At 46.1% G+C, this 7,072-nt stretch overlaps 1 protein-coding gene across 1 annotated transcript in view; it reads right to left on the minus strand.

The window, feature by feature from the left end:
• Nucleotides 1–5,977: 5,977 nt before the first annotated feature.
• Nucleotides 5,978–7,072, minus strand: part of Ascl1 (achaete-scute family bHLH transcription factor 1) — a 2,724-nt gene continuing 1,629 nt past the window's right edge. Inside the window, exon 3 of the mRNA XM_015482842.2 lies at nucleotides 5,978–7,072. This exon is cut by the window's right edge and continues 115 nt beyond it. The gene's annotated coding sequence lies outside the window, so the exon portion shown is untranslated.

A 7,072-nucleotide genomic window follows, 5' to 3' on the forward strand; every position in this document is an offset into this window, starting at 1 on the left:
CAAAGTGGTCGGGCATTGAGCGTGGCTTGCACTACACTGAGCTGGGGGGGTCTGGGTGGGGGTGGGCTGGCTCGGCGTTATTCATGAAGACTTTCAGCTGTTTTTGTCTTTTAACTAACCTTTGAGTTTGATCAGAGGGCTGGCCGGCCTCCCTTTCGCCAAAGGCCCTGCTGGCACCTGGACAATGGAGCCAGACTGTTTTCCTAGTAAAGAGAGATAGCTGGGGGAGGCCAAGAGCTGTGTGTACTGGAGGCTGTGGGGGGCGGCATGCCAGCTTTACTTCAGTCTCGGTCTTTGGGACAGGGATGGTTATTGATAGAATTCCCAGCTCCCTCAACATAAGCAGCCACCCTCTGACCACTGCCTCTCCAGGCTCAACAACTTTATCCCAGCAAATGCGCACAGTGGGCTGGTTTTCCCATTTGATTTTCATTCTCTTCCCCTTCTTTCCTGGGCTCTGACTTCCCGCTCTCCCTTTTTCCCTCCAAAGGGCTCCCTGGCTGAAGCAGGACTCCTATATACAATCTAGAAGTGTTCAGGTTTATTTTTTTTTTTATTTTTTAGTTTTAAATAATGATGGCTAAAAAGAGAGAGCAAATGAATGAAGAACGCAGAAGGAAAGAAGAAAAGTCAGAAAGAGAAAGAGGAGAGAGGAGGGAGAAAGTGACTCGGAGAAAGACCCAGAAAGGCTGGCAGAAGCGGTTTGGCAGGGAGGATGTACAAGGGCTGGGTGCGGCGGCGGTGGAGTCCGGAGGGGGCGGTGTAGCGCTGCTCGCGAGCCCAGCAGCCCGAGCTCCCCGGACCGGCTGGGGAGCAGGGAGGGGGCTGCGGGGGAGGTGCTCACTAAGTGCTCTCGCTTTTGGCAGGTGCGGAGCTTTTGTCCCCTACATCCACTTCCTGCCCCAGCAGTCCAGACCCAGGGCCCAGTCCTCTCCAACGTACTTTGCAGAAAGTGACTCCCTTCAAGGAGTGTGGGTTGGCGGCTTTCCCCCATCTCATCCCCAAAATAGCCCTGGTAGCCAGCGCATCAAAGGCGGCTTTGTGAGCGGCCGCCCGCTGGCTGCCTGAAGGGGGGCGCACGCGGGACATTCTGGGAGCGCGTCCCACTCCCCTCTCCAACCTCTCCCTATTCTCCCTCTCTCATTCATTCGCCTCTCCTCTCTTTCATTTTCTTTCTCCCCTCCCCCTCTCCTCCCTACCACCTATCCTGGATATTTTTTTTCCTCCCCGTCTCTTCTCCTCTCCCTCCTTCCTTCCTTCTTTCCCTCCCCCGATCCTTTTCTCCTTTTTCTTTTCCTCTCTGCACTCTGGCTACCATCCTGTCTCTCTTTTCCTTCCTGTCACTTCCTACCTATTCCTCCCGTTCACTCCTCCCGGGGAGCCGGTCCCCAAGCCTGTTGTCCCTCTCCCTCTACCTCAGCCGGCGACCTCCCCCCGACCTCCCGGCGTCAGGTAGCCTGGCGAGTCTCTGGCGCGCGCAGCTGACAGCGGACGCATGCCTGCAGCCAATCAACGCCCGGATGCGCTGCAGCTTGAATAAATCATTAAGCTTGACACGCGCTCAGGGCCTGCGCTCCGCGCTGCAACTTGCTTCCTGCCATTAACCTACACACCCTCTTTTGTAACAACCTAATCTTGCATACAAAGGAAGAAGGAATATAACTTAGACCTGCGCTAGAGCCAAGTCATTCTTATTCGCAGCGCGAAAAGAACGCTAGTATCAGGGAATCCACCTCCCTCTCTACCTTTGACTCTAGGTTACTTGGAATTTCTGGGGAAATCCGGAAACAATCATTTCTCGGTCCAGAAGTGGATAGAAGTCCAGAGACTACTCAACAATAAGACAAGAGAAATGGGATCACTGAGAAGCATCAATAGTGCTAAAAAAATTAAAATGCAATAAAACATACTTCTTGGAGAGTTTGCAGTAGAAGATACAAATGAAGGCAATTAAGACCTATAAAGGTTGACTAAATTTAATCATTTGTCCACCCCTTTTTAAGTGATTGCATAAATGTTTGAGTAACAAATGGGTGAAAATGTTAGTGGCTCCCCACAGCAGCGTCTCTGTTTATCTTAATGGCAAGTTCCAGCACCACCTCCTTATCTGATTCAGAAAGATTATGAGAAGTGGATATCTCTTGCACTGATATACAGTTATTGACAGCTGTAAAGCCCTTTCATTTTCTATTCATCTGGTGATCTATGCAAAGGAAGGTATTGTTACTCTCATTTTCCAGAAGAGAAAATAACTAACTTCTTTTGCAGACCTTCAGGCAAGTCATTGCTGGCTTCAAAAGGTGAAATTATTTTCTAGAGTTAGATGTTGCAGAGAGTTTGGTTCGCCCCTGCCCCTGGAAGTTTCTTGCCAATAGTCCTATGAATTCCTAAAAAGCACTAGTATATATTCATGAGATCCTGGGGCTATTGGCCTGACTTCCAACCAGCAGTCAGGGTCAGCAGGAACTAATGGCACTTATGTAAAAGGGTAAATGAAAAGAGTTCAATGGATAAACAGAGAGATCTAGGTAGGGCTACGGGAACCAAAAATGCAACACCCAGAGCTAGTAACAAGGGTGAACTGTAAGGACCTGAACCTGAAGTGGCAAGAGGAGAACTCTGTTCCTGGATCTCAGAAATAGCTGTAGCTGTGGGGCAGCTGTGTCCTCAGACAAAGGAGCAGAGCCACTGTCAAAGCAACTGAGCCCAAACAGTAAGAGAGTATGGATATTTCCACATACCTCCCCTCCCACTTTGTGGCCTCCTATGGGTGCCTCCCACTGGCCACACCCAACAGGAAGTCAGAAGGCAAGAGAACCCTAGGGATGAATTCCAAGTGACACTGAAGAGTAGAGAAGGGTAAAGAGTAGATCAGAAGGGGAAAGCATATGATCCAGATCCATTCTTCCAAATACTGTTTTTTCAGCCTGTGTGTGTGTGTGTGTGTGTGTGTGTGTGTGGTGCTGGGGATTGAACCCAGGGCCTTGTGCATGCAAGGCAAGCACTCTACCAACTATTTTTCCAGAGACTTAGCAGTGAACAGGACAGGAAAGGCCTCTGTCCTCATGGAATTCACCATTCTGTGTGAGAATATTGTCAACAAACATAGAAAAAAGCAAAGACAGCACTTTCACATAGGGGTAAATATCAGGAAGGAGAATCAGGGTCATGGACAGGGACTGATTGTGAGAGATGGAGAGTTGTTTTAGACAGAGCCCTTGGGAAAGCTTCTGGAGGAAGTCCTCTGGGAAAGCATTTGAGGGAAGACAACCTGGACTTTCTAGGAAAGTCTACTTTGAATCCATTTCTACTGCCAGATTTCTTTCTATGAGGTTTGTGGGAAAGAATTAAGCCTGGGCTGTGATTTAGATACACCTGGCCAGTCCCCATGAAGATGAGAAACAGAACTAGAATAAAAAAAAACAACATTAGCACCACAGGAACATTTACATAGAGCTTGTGGTTTCCTCCACAGGGCATTCCTCTTGTCCCTTACATTGTTTATTCTAGCTGTTTGGGCACCAAGAAGTCTGGATGTTAATTCAGTGTCTTACTTCTCTTCAAGAACAGCAAACTCTGAGATGCACTTCCAATTCCTTATTACATCTCAGTCCTACTCATTGGAAGCTCTGAGCAGAGCAGAATGGTTTCTTTTTCTCTTCCTTGGTGGGTCCACCTGATATGAACGGTGAGATAGTCTCCTCCATATATAACCTTCCTATTCCCAATTTAAAAATTGAAAGATTGCATCAGGGAGGTGAAACGTGTGTCCCAGTAGTTCTATGCCAGCCTCTGATAATACGTGCATTCAACATCTCTGCAGCCAGCCGCAGATCTGCCCATCACTCCCGCTCCCCACTCCTCCTCAATTTCAGGCGCGTCTCCTCTCTTAACTCGGTGGTCTCCAGGCCATTTTTTGAATAGGTAAGATTTCTCAGTCAATAAAGTTAATGCAGTTTTCTTCCCCAGCATCCCCCCCCCGTTAATAAAAAAAAAAGTGGGGTGGGGGATAAGACCGGGGAGAGGTTGCGATTGCTAGCCTCTGGGGTCTACATTTTGTATTTCGCTGACAGCCCAGGGCTGCTCCAAAGCCCGCCGCGCAGCCAATGGGCAGCGGTGATTTATGGAGCTGACTAATGCTGGCTGAATGCGGCCTGTCAGAGCGCAGTGAATGGCTTCCCTTCGCCGCACAAGCCCAGGCTTTGTGTTGCTAAGCGATTAGAGCAGATGTAATGAGATTTTGCCCAATCCCTGCTTTGCCCTTTCCTAGCTTCGGCAAAATTGTATGTGTTTTTGTGAATTTTTCGAGTTTGCCTTCGCATTGTGGCAAACAACGGCTAACTTTGCCGAGTTTTAACGAGACTGGATATCTCCCATTCAGAAGTGGGTAAAAGAACACCTGTCCACACAGGGAGAAGGAAAAAAAAAAACTCTTTGTGGGAGCTGAAACATTATCCTAATGTTATATTCATAGCAAAAAATGACTTGCTACACTTTCTTTGCATACCTTATCTGTAAACTTGCAAAGGGGCTAAATTAAATGAAAAAGAAATGGGGTGGGGGGAAGCCCAGCTCTGGTGCTCCAAATAAGATAAAAATAAAAACAGGCATCACAAAGGCATTACTTCCCTCAAGTAAGCTCTAAATTGGCCCACTGCTGGCAGAAAGTCCGATTATTTATGGCGATGAGGAATTTACTGATTTTTTTTCCCCTTAATTACGTTCATCTCTTTGAAAGGGACTGAAGCTGCGATGTGCATTCTATAGAGGGTCATTTAGCAAAATGACATCAGAAGCTGTGGCGTGCTCCGCGCATCGCGGCTTTAAAAAATGATTATTCTGTGCCACTAAATGGTATAGATGTACCAACACAGACTAGATTTTTAACTCTGGAAGACGTGCTGGCTCCCCGTTCTTTGTTGGGTTTTGTAAGATGCATTTTGCGCTGGGCTTTCCGCTTGGCTGGAGACACGCAAACTGAATCTGCAAGTAATGCAGGCGGCGAGTGAGGAGCCGGCGAGAGGCCCAGTAGGATTCTAATCACGTCCTTGCTAACTGACAAGAAGCAAGCCAGCCAAAAACCCACCAATTTCTTTTTGAATCTTGGTAATTGGGTACTTTTACACGCAGCTCACGCTATTCCGATAGAGTCACAGGCTTAGATAGGCCAGTGTCTCAAGGCGACCACACACTTCTAATGCGTTTATTTAAATCTAATTCCTTCTGCAAGGAATTCATATCATACCTGCTTTTTACTTGAAGTCACCATGGCAAGTGTGTGCATGGGGGAAAAGGACTAGGAAACGTGTGCCTAGAAGTGAGAGAAAAGGAGTACACCCACCATCAAGGCTAACGTGTGGAAAAGGGGACCTGCCCCAACCCCCGCCCCCAACCTTCAGCACCTCCTTCCTCCACCCACCCCTCTCTCCACTAGTTCCTCCAGCCCTTCCATAGACTCACAAGGCTAAACTCAGAAAGTGAAGGTCTGAGAGTGGAGGGGAGGGGAGGACCTTCTCTTTCCAGTTGACTTTTTTTGGAGACGTTTAAATGTACAATTTATTAAAGTGAGATGCAGCCATTAAATCATCTCTTCTCTTGGGGACATGTGTATATTCATAGCCCAAAAAGTAAAAATAAAAGAGGCCCTTTATTTTTATTTATACCTCGGCAATCTAGTGAAGCCCTAAGCAACTTAGCAGACCCTGTCTCAATGTAAAAACTGGAACAGGCTGGGGATGTGACTCAGTGGTTAAGCATTACTGGGTTCAATTCATTATACCAAAATAAAAAAAATATAAATAGAGAAACAGAAGAAATAAAATACAGATAATATTTTCCCTCTACAGCCATCACAAAGTTACCATAGGACTAGGACTGGCCATAGCACTTAGTCTGGCCATTTCTGCCACTTAGCATGTTTTGGACCACCCTTTTCTCCCCTCCCCCCATCCACCCATTCCCTTTGGTAGTTTAATAATAACTTGGCCAGGGGAGTCAGAGTCAAAGAAGCCTTAGAGACATCTAGTTATTTTAATTTTTAAAAAAAGGAAAAAAGTTTTATTACGAAACTAGTTTGTATAAAACAGGGTTATACATTTTTTTTGTAAGTTTGTAATAAAACAGTAAGGAAAAAAAAAAGGCAGTGGTAGAAATTTCCAAAAGGCAACCTATCAAAACCAACTGGTTGCCACTTTGCGTTTGGACAGTAGCTGCATAAACTTTGTTCTTCTTGAACAGTATTTAATAACATCATTAATACATTAAAAACGTTTCTATAAAGTAAGACACATTGGTGCTGAAGTACATCTGGTGGCATTTTGATCTCACCTATGAGGAGAGTTCTTTACAAAACCACATAGGGAAAACGGCAGTCGCAACGTGAACTACACATCTAAAATATGCAGAGGTAATAGCATTACATGTTAAAGTATCAAGATATACACATTTTAAACCATTTGTACAAAACTTCTATAAATTTTTTCTCTTTCTTTCTCTCTTATGTACAAAAATATCTTAATATATCCCCAAACTGGTTAGGATAGATACAAATAGATTTTTCTTATAATAAAAAAAATTCACAAAAGATTGGAAGCCTTCTATGATGAAAACTGTAGAAAAGACAGTATGAGGGAGATAGTAGGGTTTGGGGAGGGGTCCCAGGGAACAGGGGCAGGGTTTCAAAGTACTGAGTATAGCATAGTTGCACTGTGGACAAATCTCCACAGCTCATTGGGATGAGGGTTACTGAGATCAGAGACACCAACCCAATTCTATAGGGCTAAGAACTGCACTTTGAGAGAGGGCGGGGAGGTGAAGGCACCAGGGCAAGTGCTTTCAACTCTTCTTAGCGGTGGGTGGGAGTTACTACAGGGCATGCACTGCTGTCTTCCTCAGGGAGACCACTGTTTTTGCACACCAGCTGGGTCCTGTGCAGACTTTCAGGTACTAGTTGCTCTTCATATCCCCGTAAGTGATTGGAGTGCAAACATGCTGTTCTGGGCGCATCCTTGTTTTCTGAGAGCCTTGTCTCTCAGGCATTCATCAATCAGTGGGCGTTGGGGCTGGTGGCCTG

Source organism: Marmota marmota, unplaced genomic scaffold (assembly GCF_001458135.2).
Source record: "Marmota marmota marmota unplaced genomic scaffold, marMar, whole genome shotgun sequence".
NCBI classification, from domain to species: Eukaryota; Metazoa; Chordata; class Mammalia; order Rodentia; family Sciuridae; genus Marmota; species Marmota marmota.